Genomic DNA, 25,196 nt, shown 5'->3' with positions numbered 1-25,196 from the left:
TCTGAAAACCATCTCAAACCCTTTGCAGAATGGGGCAGTATAAATCAATATACATATAATCCTATTACTACTATAGTTGTTTAAACTTTGCAGTAATAACAAGATTAATGGCCTGTAGAGGGAAACTTAGTTAAGAGAAAAAATTTTTACCATATATATATATGCCCAGTTGTTGAAGTAGAAGCCTCTAGATTTATACCCCATACTGCCTGGTTCAAAGCTCTGCTCTGTCCATTCCTCACCCCTTGTAAAAAATCATATTGCTTTTATTTTTATTTTCTTTTTTAAATGTTGTTTTTATGCAAATTTTATTGATTTATTGGGAAAGGGGAAAGAGGAAGGGGGGAGAGAGAAAGAGACAGAGACAGACATCAATTTGTTGTCCCACTTATTTATGAATTCATTGGTTGCTCCTTGTATGTGCCCTGACCCATCGAACCCGCAACCTATCAGGACGATGCTCCAGCCAATTGAGCTACCCTGCCAAGGCTTCATACTGCTTTTATAACCTCTTGTCAGTACACCGAAGCTGGGAAACCTTTTAAAGCTAGGAAGACAAGTCAGTATGATAAGGGCCCAACAAAGCTTTTAAAATGCCTTTCCACAGAAGAATATATCTAAGCCAACCTCTGGCCCTCGGTGTTCCCCCTCCAGCACTTACTGTTGGTGCTACTCACTGTCAATGACCTAAGGTTCTTTATCCTGTGCACTGTCTTTACACACACACACACACACACACACACACACACACACACACACACACATCTCTCCAAACACACACACACACACACACACACCCCATATCTCTCCACACACACACACACACACACACACACACATATCTCTCCAAATCTAAATTTCTACAATGCCACCATTATACCTTATATATATGCCTTCCCCGCTTCTATCTTCCTATCACAGTAGATACTCAAAAAGTATCAAATACATGAATAAGTGGGGACATTCAATCCCTGAAAAAGTAATCCCACTGGACATGTAGTATCAGACTGTTCTACCTTTCTGAAAAAGGGTTGGATCCAAATCTACCTCCTTTGTCCACAGTAAGGTGTACCTCCCTTAGTCCAGCAACATGCTTTCTGAGAAGCCAGAAAAGAGTTCCTGCACATACAGCTAAACCTACTTACAGCACAGTATCAACAGTTTCTGTACTCTTCACTTCTCCCACCATGAAATAGCCCTGATTCACTGAGAATTTCTCAGTACAGCCTTGTTCTGCTATAAGAGTCACAAAACTAAGTCCTATGTAACAATGAATGAATTTTTTAAGTTATCCCTAATAAAAATTTGGACAGAATGTGGCTAAGGTAAGGGCCAAGACCTGAAAGGAAACATAAGTTTCATTATCAAATCTGTATGCACATTCATTCATTCATTCATTCAACAATATTGCCATTATTGTTCTAGGTGCTGAGGAGATAGTAGTGAACAAAACAGACACAAACCCCTGCCCTCACAGAGCCGCCATTCTACTGGGTAACCAAAAAAACTAGAAAGAATGGTTGATATGGTAGTTGGCAAAATCAGGACTCAAAATCCATATAAAGAGAAGACTGAAAGCAACAAAATCAAACTTAATGGAGACAAAAAATAGCATTTTACACATAGAGTCCAGGAAATTAAAAGGACAAATATAAATGGGAAGGGGATATCCAGCTTTAGTCATTCAATAAATATGTACTGAGGCATAGACTCCTCTGGGCACTGAGGATCCCAAGAAGCTCATACTCAAGAGAGGCACACAGACAAGGACAGAGTGGTGTACAGTGTGGTCACTGACCAAGGTATGAACTGTGTATTATGGGACCACTCAGGAGGGACACCTACCCCAGATATGGGAGGGAAGCAGCTGTCAGACTCTTTCCTCAGAGAAACACCCAAACTATCTTGAAGGATGAACAAACTTTAATCAGGCAAAGATGGGGAAAAAAGGAGGCAGGAACACTCCATGCAGTGAGCAATGTACAAAATTAACATCTATTAGTGGTTGTCTAAGGGTGCAGCCAGAATCACAGCACAGCCTTGTCTGTCATTCTAAGAAATAATAGACTTCAACTTTTACATGTTAAAGAGTCATCATTAGGTTTTAACCCAGTGATATTTAAATATCAAATGATATTTAAAAATGTCACGCTGCAAACAGTTCAGAGTGGACTATTCATAAGGGAGGTTGAGAGGGAGGCAGTTGGAAGGCTTCTACAACTGACAAACAACAATGGTCTGAACTCAGAAGTGGTGGGGTATCCACAGAAACAGATTAGAGAGATGCCAGTGATGGAATTAACAGAACATATGATTCATTAGATCTGGAAAGGTAAAAGTGGTTGACAGGTTGACTCTTAAGAGATCTGGCTAGATGAGAAAGCGAGGGAGGGGCAGAGGCAGATTCTAAGAATAAATAAAAAGAATGGGTTTGGGGTATCAGGGAAGGGGATGACGAGTTTGTTTGAAAATCCCAGCCACTTACTCAATATGCCTAAATGTAAGGCAAGTTCCTTTTTCCAAAATTATTCCTCAGGGAAGAAGTAGTTGCTTTATATTATCTTTCAAAAGCTTCCATATCATAGGGCACTTTCACAATTTCTGTATTTTGAAATAATTATTGTTGGGGAAGACAAGCCAGAAACTACCCTGACTACTGCAGGGTTTGGATGCTACTAGAGGTAACCTGATGGGCAAAACTGGTTAAAAAGGAGCACAGAAACTTGACACGATTGATAATTCTCCTGGAGCATGTCTCCCACATGCATGTTTAGATGTTATGAATTTCAAAAAGCAACAAAGTGAGTAAGCAGTTATGTTGTGGGGATCACAAACATGCACCCACAGACAAAAACATCTGTCCTTCTGCTGTGCCAGTAGAGACTTGTCACAGGGAAGCTTCCTCATTCCCTGGCCTCTTGTTTTCCATTCAGGGACTTCCCAGTGGGGTCAACTCAAGGCCTGTCTCCACAGCCTCGGTGACTGGGTGCTTGGTGCCTTTGGTAGAAGGAACTGAGCATGCTCAGTTAGCCCCTATGGGCTTCTCTCCTCCTTAGTAATGGCCTGTCCTCAGCAGGTCTGCATTCTCTAGTAATCCACGACATAAGCTTACAGGGCAAGACCTGCAGGAGAGATTTAAGCTGACAACCTAACCTGCAACTGCCATACCAGCCCCAACCTTTCAATGCAGAGGCGGGTATTAGATGGTCCTGGACCACAATGATATTGATGATGATGGTGGCTGAGATTTATTTAAAACTCACTAGATGCTTCATATATACTAAGTCATTTAATATCCACAGAAATCCTATGAGGCAGGTTATTCTTAAGGAAACTGAGGCACCAAGATGAAAAAACTTGCTCAAAATCACACAAATCTAATGGGTGGTGAGGCTGGAATTCAATCCCAGAGTCCTCACCCTTAGCAGCTATGCTATCCTGCCTTTGAAATGATATAATCAAAAATTATAATATAGCCTATATTAAGAAGAGAGAAAAGGGGTAGTATAAAATAGTTAAATCTTCATCTTCCATTAAAGGAAATCTACAAATAAGTTTGAAAATTCAAAATATAGCCACATAAGCATTTTGTTTAGAAATATGAAAGTAACCATAAGAAACAGCTAACAGTTGAGAAAGCAGTTGCCTTTGGAGCAGTGGGACTGGAATATTCCCTTTTGTTATAAGCCTTACAGAAATCTGAACTTTTATACTATATATATACATAACTTGGATAATCATAAAGTCATTTTAGAAAGGAAATTGATACCAACTTTGTTAGAATTAATCAGGGCATATCCCAGGTCCCTGTTTTTAAAAATCATATGACACTATTATAAAAAAACAACTTTATAAAACTCCCAAGCAAATAGCCTAAGCTGAGAATGACACCACTGGGAATAGGAGAGTTGTGATGGTGGTGTGGCCTGGCCCAAGACTTGAGGAGCCTGATCCAAATTCCTAGGAACAGATTGACTCTATGGGTCAGATATCAAAGATAGAGGTAGGTTCCCTAGGCCCAGTCAGAGCACAGCTTCTCCTGATTCAGGGAGGGAGGTAATAAAAAACAGTCTATGCTTGTAACTAGTTTTGTCTGAGCTAGAAACCTAGTTCAATGACTAACTAGCCAGAACATCCAGTCCTTGAAAACATAAAGACAATTGTTTTTCCTTTAACAATGAGAATATCTGCAATGTGAAGGGGAAATGGAGGGTTAAAGTAATCGCTACAGAGCAAACTAGAGAAGAAGGTTCCCGACTATGAACAGGTGACTTTGCCAGGCAGTACCAGTTCTCCCAAGGAAGGGAAATATCAGGCCAGCTTAAGTGAAGAATGGCATGTATTTCAAAAAAGTCTTTTGTGAGATCATAGAGAATTTAAAAGTGATTTAAATCATGAAGCTTTATGCTGCTGTTTAATACTTAATTACAGCATGTGTTGTTTTAAAAAGTAAAAAGGAATGTTAATATCTCACAGAGCTCAGAGTCATTCTAAACAGTTTACACTATCCCCATTCCCTTCAAGAGGGAAGAAAGAACTGTCTACTCCATTCAAAGATGTTTATCTGAGTACAAGTAGCTTAGATAGGTCTAGGAAAACCCCAAGGTAAAATTTCCTGGTAATCTCGAACCAGCACAGAACTTCGTATACATTTCCTATAGAGTTTTGTGCTAAGCAACATTTATTAAGTGCTTCCCATGTGTCAGACACTGTTTAAGTGCTTTATATGCAATACCAGTTTAATCCTTCAACAACCCTGATTGAAGTACTCTTATTATCCTTGTAGAGGAGGAAACTGAGGCAAAGAATGGTTAAACAACTTGCCCAAGGCCGCAAAGATACAAAGTGGAGGAAGGGATCCCAGGCAGTATGGAGGCCATGTTTCAACCACCACACACTACCCACCAAGAGCAGCCAACACCTGCGAAAGACTACAGCAAACCTCTGGAGACACACTGGAGCACCTCCTCCTAAAACTGTTCTGTTCAAACATGTCCTGATATTCTAGGAAAGCATCAACCCACACTGCACAGATAAGTTTCAACCTAACAGGTAGATTTCTATCTCTGTCCTAAGTACCAACTAAACAAAGATGCTCTCATAACAGCATTCCTAGCCACAAGTAATACTGCCAGGGAGTTACTACTGAATAGCAGAAAATTAAGAGATAACATTTAAACTGCCAACATAAGCCATCAACTGCATTTTCAGGCTCGGCTGCAAGCCAAGCCTCTCACTCGCATTACTTCCCAACAGAGGATACTGGACCAAGATCAGCTTTTACATAAAAGAGTTTATTAAGACAAGTTGAGCTGATAACAACAGGAAAAAAAATAGCTTAAAAGAAAGAAAGGATAACAAAACCAGCCATCTTTTACTCTGTTCTAGAAATCTTGATCTTGCCATACCACAAAAGGAAAAAAAGATTTGTCTTAGCCAAATCAGAATAATCTCTACCATTCTATTTAATCTCAAAATCTAATTCAAAACAGGTATCTATGGAAAGTGTAACAGTGAAAAGATAGATGATCAACTAAGGCCTGGAAATCGGTGTGGCGTGACCAGGAGCAGCCCTTATGGTTCACACTCTCACAACAAATCTTATTCAAGAACACGTGGGGGCTCAGCACTGACATCGTGGGACTCACAACTCCACACTTGCTCTTGTTCGGGGCTCAAAGAAGCCCATTTCCACATCTGCTGTCCTATATCCTAAGAACGAAAGGCATCTCATCTAAAGGTCATGAAGCTGTGGCTCTGCCACTGCCAAACTCAAGACAGGCACCATAGAGGACTTGAGCAGCAGAAGCACTTAGGTAAGAGAAAAACAAACTAACTTAGCAAGTCTTTCTCTAACAGAGCATGGCTCCAGTGGATTCTTGCATAATGAAGTTTCACTTCCAAGTAGGGCTGAGTACTCATTCTCTTGCTTTTCTTCCGGTTCCACTTCATGGTTCCGGTGGTGCTCACCAATTAGCATGATCATCACAGCCATTGCGCGCGGAGAGAAACATTCGGCAGTATTAAACAATTCACATTACTCTTTTTTAAATCCTCACCTGAGGATAAGCCTTCATTGATTTTAGAGGGGAGGGGCGGCGGGGGGGGGGGGGCAACACATCCATCTGTTGCTTCCCAGGGATGACGCTCCAACCAAACCACCTGGCCAGGGCTAATTCTCAATTTTTTAACCATAACTTTACATATTTCCTAATTTCGTTGTTATGAAGGTTTATTTGCCAAAGTAGAAGCATATTTTAATAGTTGTTAAATGTAAGATATGTAGAATCCCATTTGTACTTTAAAAGCAGGCTGGGCTACCCATGTTCTGTTTCTTCATAAGGGTGTTTATAATTATCCTTCAAACTATACAGGTATATTTTTGCACCTTTCTGTACTTAGGTTACATTTCACAGTACAAGGAGGAGGAAAATGAAAAGGAAAAAGCATCTCAGAAGTCACAATATGTGACCCTGATGGACACTATAAATCTTCCAACTAAACTTGGTATAAAGTATGGGTGAGATGGAGTCAGCCTGATCACTCTGTTTACATATGAATTCAGCTTTTGGAGGATCTGAGTCAAGCCATACAATTCCCCAGAATCTCCTCCCCTGACGCAACCAGAGACCTCTATATACATCAACTCCAGCACCGATAAAAGAGCCGGGAAGGAAACATGGAAAAAGGACCTCCAACAGCACCCTGGCCGCCAGGCACAGAGCCAAGGACTTTCTATAGACACATGTCATTTAATCCTTGCAGCAGCTCTGCCAGACTCGGGAATGCTAACTCTATTTCAGTGGCAGGAAACCTGAGGCTCACAAAGATTAATTCTCCAAAAGGCCACAGAGCAAGCTGGTAGAATGCTGGCTCAAGGCCAGCTCACCGAAGATTCCTCTCTCAAATATACCAAATTCACTGATTTATCAATGGAGGAAGAAAGATCTAGGAATTGGAAAGACAGAAAACAAATCATGATGAATAAGACAAGCAGGCTAGGGATTCAAAGACCAGACTCCAGTCTCAGCTCCTTGGAATCACACATCTCCCTACCTGAAACCCACTCCGGCTATCTTGACCACCCCATCTTTTTATTTCTTCTGACTCTTACCAAGTAATAGTTTTCTGAATTCTCCAAGTGTTTAAAATATATATATATATCTATATATATATAGATATAGATATATAGATATATATTTTTTTTATAGATTTCAAAGAGAGGAAGACATAGAAACATCAATGATGAGAGTCGTCATTGATCGGCTGCCTCCTGCACGCCCCCCACTGGGGATTGAGACCGCAACCCGGGCATGTGCCCTGACTGGGAATCAAACTATGATCTCCTGGATCCTAGGTTGATGCTCAACTGCTGAGCTGCGCCTGGCCAGGCTGAATTCCCCAACTTTTATACAATGTTAGTGTATTACTTTTATAATTAGAAAAAAGTATGTTTACTTTATGCTTATATAATAAACAACTGTTTATAAATTAACTCATTTAATCCTCATAACAACCCTATGAGGAGGGAATTACTAGTATCTCCTTTTTACCTAAGGAAACCAAAGCACAGAAAGATTAAGTGACTTGCCCAAGATTACACAGCTAGTAAATAACCCAGTCAGGATTCAAACACAGGCAAATTAAATCATGCTCTCACCTACTATACATTGCTGCCTATTAAAAAACAGATTATCCTTGCGGAGAAAAGCTACTCTAATATCCTAGAGCATCCCATTAGAGCAGGGATGAAGGCTACATGGAGCCCATGTAGGGCATGAACCCAAGGGGTCCATGGAGGGCAGCAGGGAGGATGTGCATTCTCAGAAACAGAGGTACCCGACAAACAGCAGCAGTACACGAGTCGCCTCTCAGCCTGGCAAGGGGGCAGCCTCTCTGAGGGCAGATATAATGTGTGTCAGGCCACAAAGCAGCTCTGCACACACAACAGGATGTCCGGAGCTAAGAGTATACAGTGGTTATTCAACTGGAGTGACCACAAAGAAAGGTAGAGGCAAAAAAAAAACCACATCGGGCTTAGGAAGAGACACTTCTTTCCATGTACTATTTATATGTGAACACAAAGGAAACACATTTCACTGAAGACTGTCACAAAAACAAGTTTCCTTAGCAGAGAAGAAAGCCTTTGCGTGAACCTGACAGGAAAGTCTGCTCCCCCAGAAGTACCACTGTCACTGTGCTGGCATTTCATTTAGAACACATCTCCCCTGACCTACATATACGTTCCAGTACCAACATCTGTCTCACGTTTTTGTTATGACTAAGGGGAAAAGTCTTAGAGCACACAAAGAAGTGTCTTAAAGCAAATTACATGTTCTAATATAACGGTGTGTGTCTCAAAATGAAATATTCCAATTCATACCTCAAATGTAGGCATCCCTAACTTAAAGCATAATGGTCTGAACTTAACATAAAACCTAACTTTAGAATTCTAGTTTGTGTAAATTATATTCCCAGGGATTTGCTGTGTATGATCTCAGTGAGATCTTCTATATGCCAAAGCCAAAAAAAATTACAGTGAATTTTACTTATTTTATAAAGGAGAAAAAAGGAAACAAGTGTGTCTACCAATTGTCTCAGGCCTTCTCCAAACTGGTTTAACAGGATTTCTACTTTGTTCACTTGCCTTTCACTCAAGTTACCTTTGTCACATTTGGCTGCAGATGAGAAAAGGGGAATTTGGGTGGGGGGGCTATCAGTAAAGATCCTGAACATGCGATTGCATCCTTACAGTGTTTGAAGTTAGATCATGGAGGCCTTTGAATACCATGTGGCTAGTCTATAGTTATACTTAACTTAAAACTTTGAAACTTAAAAATCACTTTGAATTAAACTCAACTTAAATACAGAATAACAGCTTTATCACTAAAATAGTATTTGTCAAGTACTTTGTTCTTCTAGTCTGATAAAACTGTTTTTATAACCAATAAGTAACTATTAAAGCCACTATTGATAATTCTGACAAACAATGATGCACGGCCTATTCACTAAAGCTTTACCCTCAATTAAAGTACCATTATCAGGTAGGGAATGTTTTTCCTTTTTTGCAACACTGAACTCAAGCAGCTTGTTAGTTTCACATTGGTTCCAAATCACTGTATTTTTCCATTTCCCCCTGACTTCCTTGGAAGCCTGACAGACTGAATGGAAATATGAAGACTTTCCAAGGTCCAAAAACACAGTTGCTCCTTCCAAGGTCAGCTCCAAATCTGACGTGGCTGCCCGGTAGATATCACCCCAATCAATTATGAATGCCTTGTAGCCTCTGCATATTCCAATCTTTTCCTTTTCACTGGAGAGATTTACTGCTTAACTTTAAAACATATTATGTATGATGTATCACATAATGTTAAATGAAAATTTAACAGACACTCTACAAGTATGTACATATTATACACAAATAAACACAAGAAATGGAAGTGAATGTGAAAAAATAAAAAGTTAATTTGGAGGTAAAGTTTTTCTTGACTTATAAATTTTTGTTATTACTAATATTATATCGTTTTACAATGGAAAACCACTAAAGAGGTAATAATCACAATCTGTCACTGGTAAGCCCCTTTCTATAAGGGACAACACATAAATAAATAACCTCCCTTAATGCATTTCACTTAATGGTATACAGGTGGAACTCTTCAGAACAGAAAGGTTTATAGCATGGTGCTATGGAATTAACTTCTATATTTCTTCTCAAAACTAACTGGTATTGTCTTGATCAGCTAGTCTACTTTCCCCAATGGAAGAGCACCACCACCACCCTTCTTATCAGCCCAAAAGTAACCAATAGGTAACTGTGTATTAGAGTAGAAAGATGCAACTAAAAACATAGTCTTCAGTCTACAGTTAAGCATGGGCTTGAGCTCTGGCTTCACTGACCTGCTCTGGGACCATAAGCAGATTAATGAACCTTGCTGTGCCTCATTTTCCCCATCAGTAAAATGGGAAGGAGAGTAGTACCTACCTTAGAGGGTTCAAGGATTAGTAGAATAATGTAGATAAAAGAGCTTGTAACTAGCTCTCAGTAAGCATTCAGTAAATGTTAGCTACTATAATAATTACATGTAATTATTATGTTAATTGATTAACATTAAACTGATGGGATGATTCAAAGAAACAGACTTCTAAGGGACTGGAACCGTTTGGAGAAGAAAACAAAAGGGTATCACTGCCCCTTTTACCCTCAGTGGAGATGACAAAAGCTGCCAATAAGCAGTCTCAGGCTACAAAGCCAAGGTGGCAGCAGCATCTGGGGTTGCATAGCCTGGATATGCCAACCTGGGAGAGACATGATGCAGCCCATGTAGGCTCACCCACATCATCTTAAGGAGCCACAGTTTAAATATCTCTGTGCACAACAGGGTCTTGCATTTCCCCTTCACTCCCCTACTTCCTAATCTCTATTTTGTATCCAGTGTTCAGAAATAGCCTCTTTATCCCTGTGCCCCCTCACTCTGCCTCCACCCTCCATGCCCTTTATTATTATTTAAATATATCTTTATTGATTTGAGAGAGAGGGAAGGAGAGGGAGAGATAGAAACACCAACGATGAAAGAGTCGTCACTGATCGGCTGCCTCCTGCATGCCTCCAACTGGGGATCAAGCCCAAAACCTGGGCATGTGCCCTGACCGGGAATCGAACCACCGTCTCCTGGATCCTAGGTTGATGCTCAACCGCTGAGCCACGCCCAGCTGGGCCCCTCCATGCCCTTTAGACTGTTAGAGAAACAGATCTGTCAATAGATAACAAGAACCACAAAGTCACTTCAGAGATGACTGCTGGGAGAATACATGACAAATAGCAACCATTATCAGGTTAGGAACACTGCAGTGCTCTAACAGCTAATCTGCAGGCACTGGTTTTATGACACCAAAGACCATAAACTACAGGAAGAAATAAATGTTTCGCCTATACCTCTGTTTCCTTCATAACACCTGGCCTAGTACTTGCTCAAAGTTAGACATATCCCTCTCCTGCTCAAAACCTAGCACTTGGAAGAAACCCAAGCTCTTTACCTGCCCTACAAATACTACACAATCCAGGCACCCCAACTCTCCACACAGGACAATGTCTTCCTCTTCTATGTCACCCTCATCCTGCCTCTCAACCTTTGCACTTCTATTTTCGTTCTCCTGGAAGGCTATTCCACTAGACCTTTTTATTTTTATTTATTGATTTCAGAGCAAGAGAGAGACAGAGAGAGAGAGAGAGAGAGAGAGAGAGAGAGAGAGAGAGAGAGAGAAATATCGACTTGTTGTTCCACTTATTTATGCATTCATTGGTTGATTCTTGTATATGCCCTGACTGGGGATCGAACCCACAACCTTAGAGTATCAGGATGATGTTCTAACCAACTGAACTACCTGGCCAGGGCTCACCAGAGGACCTTGGTATTTATAGGTCTTCTTTGACACTAATCCTTTGGTTGGTTTGTTTCTATACTTTATTCATACCTATGCAGTTGCTGAAGGATAGGTGGGTAAAACGTGCACTCACTTATGTTGAAATATATGTAGATGTGTCATATTCACACTACTGATGACAGCTGTGTGAATATAGTCTGAGATCAAATGCCACTTTCTCCAACAGTACTTATTTCCCAACCTAAGAATGTCCTCTTCAAACACTATCCCCTTTAACTTTCCAAAAGCCCTTGTCACTCCATGAAATTCTTGACTCATTTACCATTACCACCACTAAGACGTAAATTCTATTAGAGTAAGGACCCCATCTGTCTAGTTCACCATCATGTCCCTGATGCCTAGCCCAGTGACTAGTACACAGAAGGGGCTCTCAGTTTTTGCTGAGTTAAATACATGAGTAATAACCTCTGGAAGTGATAAGGCTACTCAATACTTACTGCCTACTATATTGATTGTTCACTGTTCTAAACATTTTCTGCTCACTATCTCTTTTAAACTCTCCAAAAACCTCACAAGGTCCTCCATTTTACAGGTTAGAATACTGAGGCTTAGAGAAATTAACTTGCTGTAAGGTCACTCAGGTAGTAATTGGCAGAGCCAGGATGCTGGTCTCATTCATAAAAGAATATATAATATAAAAACTCACATTCTTAACCACAGTGCTATACTATCAGCAAATCAGATTTCATTTGTAATATGAAAATAACCATGTCATTTCACTAGTCTTAACAGGTTTATTGTGAGAAGCAAATATATAAAAACACTGAAAAGCATAAAGTGCTATGCAGACGTATTACAATATCCTAAATAGTCATAGACTGCCTAATATGAATCTAGGTCAAAAAGAAATGTAGTAAGCAAATCGCTGTAATCGCATACTTCATCGCTGGCACAGCTGTCATCAGGAGTGTGAATATGACACTCCTACATATATTTCAACATAAGTGAGTGCATGTTTTACCCACCTATCTTTCAGCAGCAACTGCATAAGGACGAATATAGTATAGGAACAAACCAACCAAAGGATCAGTGTCAAAGAGGACCTATAAATACCAAGAAAATACTCCTGGTGAAGTCAGCTTCACCTTTATAGCTAAACACCAGCACAATGGATCCTTATTCATCAGGTGGGGGGAAAAAGAGATAATACCCAATCTGCAACACTGTTTTGAATAGTCTTCAAAATCTCTTACTCTAGGGCTTAAAGTTAATTCCCAATAAAATAAGTGGTTTTCAACTATAAATCTAAAAATAAGGCACTATTAATTATAATTCTGACATTCATGACAAATATTACATACATATAAACACATACAATAAATATGCATGTGCCTCTGTATGAATAAAGCCACTACTGATTCAAGTTGCTAACGGCCATGCCTGTCCTCACTAAGAATGTACAGTATTCAGTTTAGAGCAGTAGAAGGAACACAGAGTTTGAAGTCCAAAGATTAGGTTTGTGTCCTAGATTCTCCAGGTACCTCCTATTTTATCTAGTCATTCTGAGCCTCAATTTCCTCATCTGTACAGTGAGAAGAATAATGCTGTGGCTGATGATGATAATAGTAATAATAATACCACCATCCTACATGTTGATCAAGTTAGGATTAAGGGTGTTATTTATGTAAAAATACACTGGAAAGGATAAGGCAGTAAGCAGGCTTTACTTTTTTTTAATCCTTACCTGAGGATATTTTTCCATTGATTTTTAGAGAGTGTGGAAGAGAGAGAGGGAGGGGAGAAGGGTAGAAAGAGAGAGAAACATCAATGTGAGAGAGACACACCTATTGGTTACCTCCCACACGCACCCCAACCAGGGTGGGGATTGAACTTGGAACCCAGGTATGTGTCCTTGACTGGGAATCGAACCTGAGGCCCTTCAATGCTAGGGCCGATGCTCTAACCACTGAGTATGCTAGCTAGGGCTAGACTCTACATTTTTTATATAGCAATTGAGAGCAATTCTAAAAAGCAAATATACACTATAAACACAAACTTTTATTTCTATATAGGACTGAAGAGAGTCGTAAGAAATTATTTAACCACAGAACTATGCAAGAAATTACACTCCCTACTCAGACCATCTATGAAGACTTACCAGAGGCAAAGGGATTCCAAGGGAAGTTTGATGAGACCTGGAGAGAGTAGTTTTTTGGTGAACTCATCAAGTCACATAGTTTCTTAATGAGTCTTAATCTTAACAACTTACTGTAAGTGTGTCCTGGTTTTCAAAAACATGACTTTTCAGAAATTTCAAGGGAGGTGATAACCACTCCATGCCCATACATATCATTTAACAAAACATACTACCATTTCTACAAAGGCTGACCCCAAACTACTCCCATTAGCCCTGGAGATGAACTGACAAATTTTCTGTAATTTAATAACTGCTTTTAAGGTTGATAATGGGAGCTTTAGTGTGTTTCATTATAGAAGCAGGAAGAACTTTGAATTAAAATAAGTCTCTGCAGATTTCGTAATCTATTTAGATCTAGCTGAGGAATTAAGAAACAAAAATAGACTAATTCAGCCCTGGCCGGTTTGGTTCAGTGGTGAGAGTGTCAGTGGACTGAAGGGTCCTGGGTTTGATTCCAGCTATGGGCACGCACCTTGGTTGCAGGCTTGATCCTCAGCCCTGGTCAGGGTGAGTGCAGAAGGCAACCAATCAATGTTTCTCTCTCTCCCTCCCACTCTCTGAAAAGCAATGGGAAAAATATCCTCGGGTGAGGATTAAAAAAAAAAAAGACGAATTCAGGTTTAAAATTAATTTTATTAATAAAATTTAAGATATTTTAACACAATATTTTTCTATTTTCTTTCTTCTTCCTAATACAGTAGTACTAAGGTTAAAGTATGACTACCTTTTTAAAAAAAAAAAAAAAAAGTTTTTGATTTTTTTTTTTTTTTTTTTAGAGAGAAAGGAAAAGAGAGAATTATCAGTGGGAGAGAAATGGTTGCCTCCCGTACACACTCCGACCAGGGACTGAGCCACAACCTGGGCATGTACCCTGATCGGGAATCAAATCGGCAACCTTTTGGTGCACTCAACAAACTGAGCCACACTAGCCAGGGCAAAGTATGACTATCTTTAATGAATTGTGCCAGTTAGTCATCATCAGCACTTATGATTCAAAGTCTTACTAATTAACAGTGAGGAAAATTTCCAGATAATGTACAATGAACTAACTGAATTTGAACTCTGACAGTTATTAATGGACATAAATGCAGAGGTAGGGAAAGCAAACAGTTGATAAACAGTTTATAAAATTTGTTTTTCCTATAGAAAGTCTATAAAGAACACTTTCTACTTCATGTTTTCAGAGACTTACTTTCATATCATACTAAAGATCACACTAAAATTACTACTACTCAATAACCTAAGCCAGAATAAAGTTTTAGGAATTCAATGAAAAAAAAGCACTCCATTGGGAAAAATAAAAAAACTTATAAATTTTTTTTTCAAACGATAAGTACAAAAGTCCATTTCTCATCCATCAACAAATTCCAAATAATTAGGCTCAGAATAAGCAGATAAAAGGCCCTAATTTAAGAAGAGCTGAAAGCATAGGATCCTTTATTTACTGTGGCCAGTCCCATCACCCAAAGTTTATATACTTCATGGCATCTAAAAAGCCAGCCCATTGCTAATAAAGAACCCCTACATCTTATATCATAGGATGAAATCATCCTGGACTTAGAGCAATTTTCTCTTAGGAACCAGAGTGTTTGCTTAGCTGTTAATGTGGCCTTTCAACACTCCCTGGGGTGGAGCTCTGGAGCCCATGGCCCAAATTCACCTCTGGAGAACTTTCCTGCTTCTTCTGATCAGGGAATGACCCCCAACTCTGGGACTTCTTAGAGATTTTTAAATGAAAAAAAGGGGGGGGGAAGAGGGGGAAAGGAGTAGGACTTAAGCCAGTTGTCACCCTGATGGTAACATAATGCAAAGTCTACTTTGCACTGCACCTCTTCAGGGGAGCATTTAGGTGAGAAAGGACCCCTTGAGCTACGTGTCACAGAAGTCAGTATGAAGGAGGCCAAAGACTCAAATCCAGCACCCCAGGGAGACCATCTGTGACAAGGGGCTCCAACTAAGACTATTTGCCTCTTAGACCTACATCAGAATATTTGGGAGCTTTTACTGATTATTATATTATTAGAATACAAAAGAATGTGACAAAGTAACTGTTACCTCCTGGCTCTGGGGCTCAGGAAATGAACCAAATAATTGAGGGAGCAGCAGATCTCCAGTCAGTAGGTCTCTCCTCCACCCCCCGATTTAGTCCTCACTAAATTAGACACTGAGGAAGGAGGCTAGTATCAGACACAGATCCTTCTCCAGAGGGAGCCACAGTCTCAGAGCTACACCTGAGCATGGACATGAATTACACAAGTAAATGAATAATTGATCCAGAAAGCAACAAGAGGCTGAAAGGGAAAGGATTCTTTTACGTTGCTGTAATCTGAAGAGACTTCCTTGAAAGCATTAAAACATCCTGGGCCTTTACATTGGGACTATCAGTTGCTCATGAGAGAATTATATTTGACTGGGAAAGTGAGTGTGGGTAAGGAGAAGAAATAAAAATACAAAAGCAGAGTTACTGTGGAACCAGGCAGAAATCAGCCTGATAGAATGGTGGCAGGTAGGAGGAATGAGCTAGTCTGAAGGAAGCACCTGATGATAAAAACATAAGTGGGGAGTACTAAGATCCAGATCACACCAGGCTCCCAAAGCGCACTGACCTTTTCAGAAGGAAAGTTAATACGCAACATGTGAGTGAAAGCCAAGTGCAAAAAAAGGGGGGAAGGGATAGGACTTATGCCATGAACAGGTGAGGCAATGTTTATTTTCCAGATGGGATGATTCTCAGTAATGATGAACTGGTAGTAAGTAAAATAACAACAGCAGTACCTAGTGATTATGCCCAGCACTCCTCTCCCAGGACATGGGTGACAGCAACTGAGGGTGAACTCCAACCATGCAGAACAGCCTAAAACAGAACCCACTAGTTCTCTCTGGGGAAGCAGGAAGCAGGTGCTGTGCTGAGTGTGATAAGAACCGAGGAACAAGAGCCCTTACCTAAACCAGGTGCTAAGTCTGCTTGGAAGGGCTGCAGCTGAAGGATCTCAGTTGTGCCCTAGAAACTTTGAAGAGCGTAGTGAAATAAAAGGCCAGGGTTCCTCCCCAGCTAGCCCACTGTGGAGAAAGCAGTTCTCACTGGTGGGCAGTCCAACAAGCATTAAAGTTTCTCTTGCCTGGAAAATCAATGACAGGAGTCCAGCCAGAATCTGCACTCCTTTCTAATAGTCAGCATATCGGCTTCCACCTTTACAACCCAAAGCATTGCTTCCTTTGTCCACACAGCTGAGGTGGGCTTCTAGGGAATGCTAAGATGTGGCCTAGAATGAAGCCAAGGGGCAGAGTCAGGCCCAGGTTCTGGACACAGAAGAGTAAGATACAGAAACTGTCAATGAGGGGAAAGAAAGGAAAGAAAGGAAAGAAAGGAAGAGAGAGAGAGAGAGAGAGAGAGAGAGAGAGAGGGAGGGAGGGAGGGAGGGACGGAGGGAGGGGGGGAAGGAGGGAGGGAGGGAGAGAGAGAGAGAGAGGGAGGGAGGGAGGGAGGGAGAGGGAGGGAGGGAGGGAGGGAGGGAGGGGGAGAGAGAGAGGGAGGGAGGGAGGGAGGGAGGGAGGGAGGGAGGGAGGGAGGGAGGGAGGGAGGGAGACAAGCCAAGCCAAGCCAAGCCAAGCCAAGCCAAGCCAAGCCAAAGCTAACAAAGCTAGGGGACTCCCAAGCAACAGTAAGGGCAAGTCACAGTCAAAAAGTCAGACACCAGCGCCTGGCCAGGCATGGCTCAGTGGTTGAACATCCACCTAAGATCCTGGAGATTGTGGTTCAGTTCCTAGTCAAGGCACATGCCTGGGTTGGGGGCTCGATCCCGAGCCAGGGGCTGGCAGAAGGCAGCCAATCAATGATGACTCTCTCATCACTGGTTTCTCTCTCTCTCCTTCTCCCTTTCTCTTTCTGAAATCAATAAAGATATGTTTAAAAATAAATAAATAAAAAAGTCAGACACCAGGAAACTGACAAACACAGGGACAGGTAAGAAACTCAGTCTGGAAAAGAAATTATTCCTGGCATTACATGTTCACATAAAAATCACATGCTTGGTATAGTAAAGATGTGTTCTTGCAAAATGTACCATATATAGTGGGAATGTTATATTCAGTGGGATTACTCTTCTAAAAAACTTCACAGGCCCACCTTATCACATGTCAGATTTCTGCTTGTCTGTTTGATCCAACTATAAAGAGAGCTTATCTTTCTATTTGAAATAAATCAACACAGAGGCCACTGACATTGCACAGTCACGATAAAAAAAAAAAGGTTAATTATTAGCGTGAACTTTACCATTTCCTTTATGCTGTGCAATGCCAGTTTTATTTTATTTTATTTATTTATTCGTTCATTCATTCAAACATTTTTGTAGGTTGGGAGGTAAATGAATAGAGCAATACTTCCTATGCAATCATCTCTCCTAGTCTGTGTTTCGATGTCCCAAAGTTTAATTAACAGAACAGGGAAGCTGCCCTGAACTGAACTCAACTCTTGGGAATGCAATGACAGTTTTAAATGCAAATGGAAGAGCATTTAACTCATATGTAAAACCACCTAAATTATGCAATTTGTATTTTTTAGCTCCCCCCAGAGGTACCTCAAGCCAGCCAGAAGAGACAAATTCAGGCCAGACTCAAGAAGGTTGGGAAGAGGAACAGAGGGTGTCCCCTTGCTTGCAGCCAACTCAACAGAGTGCTCCTTCGGACACAAGGATACCCATGGGAAAAGTGCAGATGCTCACAGGGGCAGAGGGTAGGGGTGGGGGTTCTGCTGCAAGTATACACTCAGGTATGATGGCTGCTGAGCTTTCCCTTGCAACTACCCACTAGACTGAGGCCATGGGGAAGTAGAGCCAGGGATCTGCCCTGCCCGTTGGCCAATCATAGCAATCCACAGTACGTGAGGGATGCCCAAGGGTCTTTAAAATTCCACACCTGGACATACTAGGTACTCAGACTGGGGGTGAGCTGGAGACTGACCTAGCAAACATGCCAGCATGCTACCAGACTAGAATCGAGTTGGCCACTATCACTACTCTCCACACTGCAAGACACAGGCACCTGACCCCAACCCTCCCTACATCCTCACAAGAGGTGAAGGGTGACAGCAAAATGGGCCTGCTCCTTCCCAAAATCACCCAGTCACCACCTCAGGTGAAGAGCAGCAGTGGACCGGGGGCAGGGCCTGGGGAGGTGGAGAGGCAGAACTGCACATGAGCCAAGACCTCAGACCCTGAGCACAGTCTCCATTGTCCCATTGGACTTCATTTACAAAACAAGATCAAACATAAAATTAGTAAGAATTTTAAGATTCCGACAGCAAAAAATTAAACCACACATGAGACCCTCCTAAGCACAGAGCCCTGCATGACTACATAGGAAGCTGGCCCTACCTAGTTCTCTGCTATAACACGAAAGTCAAAGGAAAAGGGATTAGTCTGTAGCTTTCCACAGAGTTGCTTTAAGTGGAAACAGAAAAATAACATAGTTTCTCTAAAAACTATGTTCTTCCAAAGTGAAATCTTGATAACGGCTGGTGCCATAGAACTAAACTAATACAGGCCTCCAGGGAAACCAGAGTGCAACTCCAACAGGGGTGGGGAGCATGTGTGTCATTATATTTTACAGGGAATATTCTCTGACCCGTGGCTCATTTAAACTGGAGTTTTAAGAAGCTGGCTGTACTGTATATTCTAAGATCACATGATGATAAACATTCCAAATATACTTTGAATGAACAAATAATAAACAGAAATATTTGATAAAACAGTTTGTATTTTTTCCATTAGAGAAATAAAATTCCTACTTGCCTCATTTCCACATACACATTTTAAAAATAACTCCCCACGAAAGAAACTTTCTTTCAGAGCAGTTCACTTTATACCAGAAGTTCTAAAGAATAAAAATAACCCTGACAACCTAAGATAGACACTATCAAATCAATTCTTTTTTTAAAACCCCACATTGACTACTCTATAGTGATTAAGACAACCCTAACATCTTGTTCAAATACTAATAATCAGCACTATGGCGTGATGTTCATCACCTTGTTAAAAAGGCTGTCAACTAAGAGGGTGGGGTAGAAGAGGTCAATGGGGGAAAAAGAGGGACATCTGTAATACTTTCAACAAAATAAATTTAAAAAACAAAAACAAAACCTTGTACACCAAGTTAAGTGTGTGTATGTATTTTGTGTGTGTGTGTGTGTGTGTGTGTGTGTGTATTTTTTAGTGGTGCTCAGTGCTGGTAAGGCAGGTCCTGTAAACCACTATACCACTACTTATGGGAATGGAAATTACTACAAACCTTTGTTTGAGTTCATACCTTGAGTTTATACCTTTGTTTCATTGACCTTAAAGAAATAATCTGGAAAGTAGCAGATATTTACACACAAAGATTATCACAAGAGCATTATTAATATTAGCAAATAAATAGCAAACATTAGAAAAATGCTTAAATGGATTTTTGTACATTTGCATAATAGACTGTCACAGAGCCATTATTAATTATGATTATAAATTATGAAGAATCTTTAATGAAATGATAAAATGCTTATGACTGTAAAGTTAAAAACATCTAGTGCGTAAAACTGTATAGTCTGTATGATATCTGTGGTTACTTGTGCTTAAGTATTGATTAAGAGACTCATTGAAAAAAACTGAAAGATCAAAAGACAACCTCCTCCCCAAAAGGGAGTCAAATAATCTATAGCACCTACTGGCTCAGCATGAATTATAGTCATTGAGACCAGTGCTTAAAGTGGTCCACGGATAGGGGCCAGTCTGTGACCTACTTATGGCCAGTTCATGACAAAACAACTAAAGAAAATAAGACTGTTTCAAAATGTTTACAGCTATTTGAAAGGGTAATTTTATGTCTGATAAATCTAATAATGTGTAATACAAATTCAAAATCAGTATGTCTGCCTCCTTTTATTCTTTTCAGTCATTCTGGACTAGAGATATGCACACAATAACAGATTCTGATTGGCCTTTTACTTTATTTCCACTTACAGTATAAAATTTATACTGTATAGATACTCTTAACTATAGAAAAGCATATTTTGAAAATGCAAAGGCTGCCAAAGTTACCTAGCCCTAAATTAGTCTATAAACTAAGTTAAATCTCTAAAACAGTGAAATGTAGGCAAACTGCCATTTATTAATTCTAACCTCTGATTTAGGGGCCCATTTTTGTGTGAAGTATATTTTAAAACAATGTTGATGAGCACTTTTCACGCTTGGCATATGCCTATGATTATAAGTACACCCAGAGGAAATGTTGATTATTTTTCCAAGAAACTAAGAAAGTATTACACATAGAAAAACAAGAAGTGGAAAAAAATGCTTCATGAAACCCAAACTAGGGTTGTTGGAAGAACAACGTCAGCATGTTTCTCTGACTACCAGTGTGACTCTGCAATGTGAAAATATGTGCGTATCAGCTTTTATAGAAACAGAATCAGGCATTACAGTTATGAGTACTTTTTTATATTTCTAAATATTTTAAGTTAATTTCTATGATGAATATCCCCATTAACACTACTTAATGGTTTAAAGCAATTTCATATTTAAAAAACACATCTAATCAACTTTAAAAGAAATTCCTTTATCATAAAAATTGTGAGTTTGGATACAAAAAATATTGAAGAAAGATACCCAAAATAATAAAAAATAAAGACCAGAAATCCTACCAATACCACGGTTTCCAAACCAGTAAGATTACAGTGTTCTCCTGTGGTGGTGGTTAGTTTCCAAAATTCCAAGACCTAGGTAGGGCCTGGATATGATCAAGTTTCAGGCAACATTACATAGATTCACCATAACTGTTCTGTTGTGTTTTTTTTCTTTTTTTCTTTGAGAGCCAGAGATAACAGCCCAGACACAGTGTGGATAGTAGCAATTATTTAAGTCCAAAATAAATGTATTATGTTTTACTCACCCCTTTATACCAAGAGGTGAAAACCTGGTTTTTCCTTTCTTATATTGCTCTACTGATAGCCTAACATTTGTAGACTTGATTAAGTCTAAATACAATGCAAAATATTCACAATTTGTCCAGCCAGGACATCATGGTTTCAAAATGCCCCAAATTCAAACAAACAGCAACAACAATAAACACCATAAACAAGGACAAAAAGGAAATGACAAACTGGGAAAAATATTTGCAACTCATATTACTGACAAATGGCTGAGTTTCACAATAAAGTAGTAATTCCTACAAATCAGTTTTTTAAAAGCTAACATTCCAGTAGAAAAATAGACATAGGATAAAACAGATGGTTTACAAAAGGGAAGTACAAATAAGTAACTTTTTTAAAAATTTATCTTTATTGTTGAAAGTATTACAGATGTCCCCCTTTTTCCCCATTGACCCCTTCTACTCCACCCCCACCCTCCAAATAAGTAACTCTTTATACAAGAGAATATCTTCAACCTTATCCATAATAAGAAAGAAATGCAAATTATAGTGAAGTATCATTCTTTCTCCAACAGACTGTCAAAAAGTGTTAACACTGTGTCCGTGAAGTGGAGGGTAAATCGTGAATTCCCATGTACTACTCTACGGAATGTATAGTGGCACCAACTTTATGGAGAAAATCTTGTCATTTTTATTAAAATTATAAACGCAGACCAAAAAGGACATGAGGTGAAAAGACAAAATTGGAATATGGATAGTATATATTAGGGAAATGTACCCATGTTCAATTTATTGAAATTCATAACTTACAGTGGTTATAAAAAAGAATGTCCTTATTTTCAGGAAATACACATGCATTTAAGGGAAAAGGGGCATAATATATTCAACTTTAATTTAAAGGATTTACAAGTATTCTTTTTTAAATATATATATCTTTACTGATTTCAGAGAGGAAGAGAGAGGGAACAAGAGATAGAAACATCAATGATGAGAGAGTCATTGACCGGCTGCCTCCTGCATGCCCCACAAAAGGGATCAAACCCGCAACCCGGGCATGTGCCTTGACCAGGAATTGAACCGCGATCTCCTGGATCACAGATCAATGCTCAAGGGCTGAGCCACACTGGCTGGGCTACAGGTATGCTTTCTTTTTTTCTTTTTTTAAATATTACAGATGTCCCTTTTTCTCCCCAATGACCGGTTCCACCTCATCCCATCCCCCTCCCCACCACTATCCGTGTCCTTGGGTTGTACATATATGCACATAAATTCTTTGGTTACTCTCTCCTCCTCCACCCACCCACCCTCCTCCATCCCTCTGAGGTTCCTCAGTCTGATCCATGCTTCCATGTCATTGAGTCTATTCTGTTCATCAGTTTATTAAAGTTCTTTAGATTCCACATATAAGTGAGATCATGTGATGTTTGTCTTTCTCTGCCTGGCTTATTTCGCTTAGCAGAATATTTTCCAGGTCCATCCATACTGTCCCAAAGGGTAAGAGATCCTTCTTCTTTATAGCTGCATAGAATTCCTTGGTGTCATAGCTTTTTTATCCACTCATCTACTGATGGGCACTTGGGCTGTTTCCAGATCTTAGTTATTGCAAATTGCGCTGCTATGAATATGAGGGTGCATATAGTAATTCTGACTAGTGTTTCAGGATTCTTAGGATATAATCCTAGAAGTGGGATCACTAGGTCAAAAGGAACCTCCATGTTTAATTTTTTGAGGAACCTCCATACTGTTTTCCATAGTGGTTGCACCAGTCTGCATTCCAACCAGCAGTGTACTAGGGTTCCCCTTTCTCCACACCCTCGCCAGCTCATCGTTTGTTGATTTGTTGCCGGTAGCCATTCTGACAGGTGTGAAGTGATACCTCATTGTGGTTTTAATTTGCATCTCTCTGATGATTAGCAACATTGAGCATTTTCTCATGTGTCTCTTGGCCATCTATCCTCTTTGGAGAAGTGTCTATTCAGGTCCTTTGCCCATTTTTTAATTAGATTGTCTTCCTCTTGCTGAATAGTATGAGTTCTTTGTACACTTTGGAAATTAGCCCCTTATCAGATACATCCTTGGCAAATATGTTTTCCCAGATGGTGGGATTCCTTTGTATTTTGATGCTGTGGGGTTTTTTGCTATGCAAAAATATTTTATTTTTATGTAGTCCCATATGTTTATTTTTTCTTTTGTTTCTCTTGCCCTAGGAGATGTATCAGTTAAAATTCCACTATGTGGGATGTCTGTGACTTTACTGCCTATGTTTTCCTCCAGGATTTTTATGGTTTCGCAGCTTACATTTAAGATTTTTAACCATTTTGAGTTTATGATTTTGTATGGTAAAAGTTGGTGGTCTAGTTTCATTTTTTTGCATGTATCTGCAAAGATATTAATTCTCCCAATCCATGAGCATGGTATATTCTTCCACTTGTTTATATCTTCCTCAATTTTCCCAGCACCACTTATTGAAGAGACTGTCTTTACTCCATTGTATGCTCTTGTCTCCTTTGTTAAATATTAACTAACCACAATGGCATGAGTCTATTTCTGGGGTCTCTGTTCTGTTCCATTGATCTATATGTCTGTTGGTGTACCAATATCAGGCTGTTTTCATTACAATGGCTTTCTAGTACAGTTTGATGTCTGGTAAAGTGATCCCTCCCACTCTGTTCTTTCTTCTCAAGATGGCTGCAGCTATTCGGGGTCTTTTTTGGTTCCATATAAATTTTTGAAATGTTTGTTCTAGGTCTGTGAAATATGCTGTTGGTATTTTAATAGGAATTGCACTGAATTTATAAACTGCTTTGGGTAGTATGGACATGTTAATGATATTAATTCTTCCAATCCATGAGAGTGGTCTATTCTTCCACTTGTTTATATCTTCCTCTATTTCTTTTCTCAGTGTCCCATAGTTTTCTAAGTACAGGTCTTTTACATCCTTGGTTAAGTTTATTCCTAGGTATCTCATTTTTTTAGTTGCAATGGTAAATGGTATTGTTTTTTTTTTTAGTTTCTCTCTCTGAAAGTTCATTGTTGGTGTATAAGAATGCCATTGATTTCCAGATGTTGAATTTGTATCCAGCTACCTTGCCAAATTCATTTATCAAATATAATAGTACTATGATGGAGTTTTTACGGTTTCCTATGTACAATATTGTGTCATCTGCAAATATTGACAGTTTTACTTCTTCCTTTCCAATTTGGATACCTTTTATATTTTCTTCCTGTCTGATGGCTGTGGCTAGGACTTCCAGTACTATGTTGAATAAGAGTGGTGAAAGTGGACATCCCTGTCTTGTTCCTGTTTTTAAGGGAAATGGTTTTAGTTTTTGACCATTGTGTATGATGTTAGCTGTAGGTTTGTCATATAGGGCCTTTATGGGGTTGAGGTATGATCCCTCTTTTCCCACTTTGCTGAGAGTTTTTATTAGAAATGGGTGCTGGATTTTGTCGAATGCTTTTCTGCATCTATTGGTATGATCATATGGTTTCTGTTCTTAATTTTGTTTATGTGATGTATCACATTTATTGATTTGCAGATGTTATACCAGACTTGCATCCTTGGAATAAATCCCACTTGGTCATGGTGTATGATCTTTTTAATGTATTGCTGGATCCGGCTTGCTAGTATTTAGTGAAGATTTTAGCATCTATGTTCATCAGGAATATTGGCCTGTAATTTTCTTTCTTTGTAGTGTCTTTATCTGGTTTTGGGATT

The 25,196-nt window shown here is 39.6% G+C and overlaps 1 protein-coding gene and 1 non-coding gene across 2 annotated transcripts in view; both read right to left on the bottom strand.

Annotated features, from left to right (window-relative positions):
* The window catches only part of SLC16A10 (solute carrier family 16 member 10), a 113,338-nt gene that overhangs the window by 58,602 nt on the left and 29,540 nt on the right, over positions 1 to 25,196 (bottom strand).
* Positions 17,924 to 18,057, bottom strand: LOC148093113 (small nucleolar RNA SNORA36 family). Its single transcript, XR_015714598.1, has one exon. It is a non-coding gene; the product is annotated as a small nucleolar RNA SNORA36 family (small nucleolar RNA).

The sequence above is a fragment of the Miniopterus natalensis genome, chromosome 5 (assembly GCF_054644295.1).
Source record: "Miniopterus natalensis isolate mMinNat1 chromosome 5, mMinNat1.hap1, whole genome shotgun sequence".
NCBI classification, from domain to species: domain Eukaryota; kingdom Metazoa; phylum Chordata; class Mammalia; order Chiroptera; family Miniopteridae; genus Miniopterus; species Miniopterus natalensis.
The sequence above is the reverse complement of the archived record's forward strand: the minus strand, read 5'-3'. Positions and strand labels throughout refer to the sequence as shown.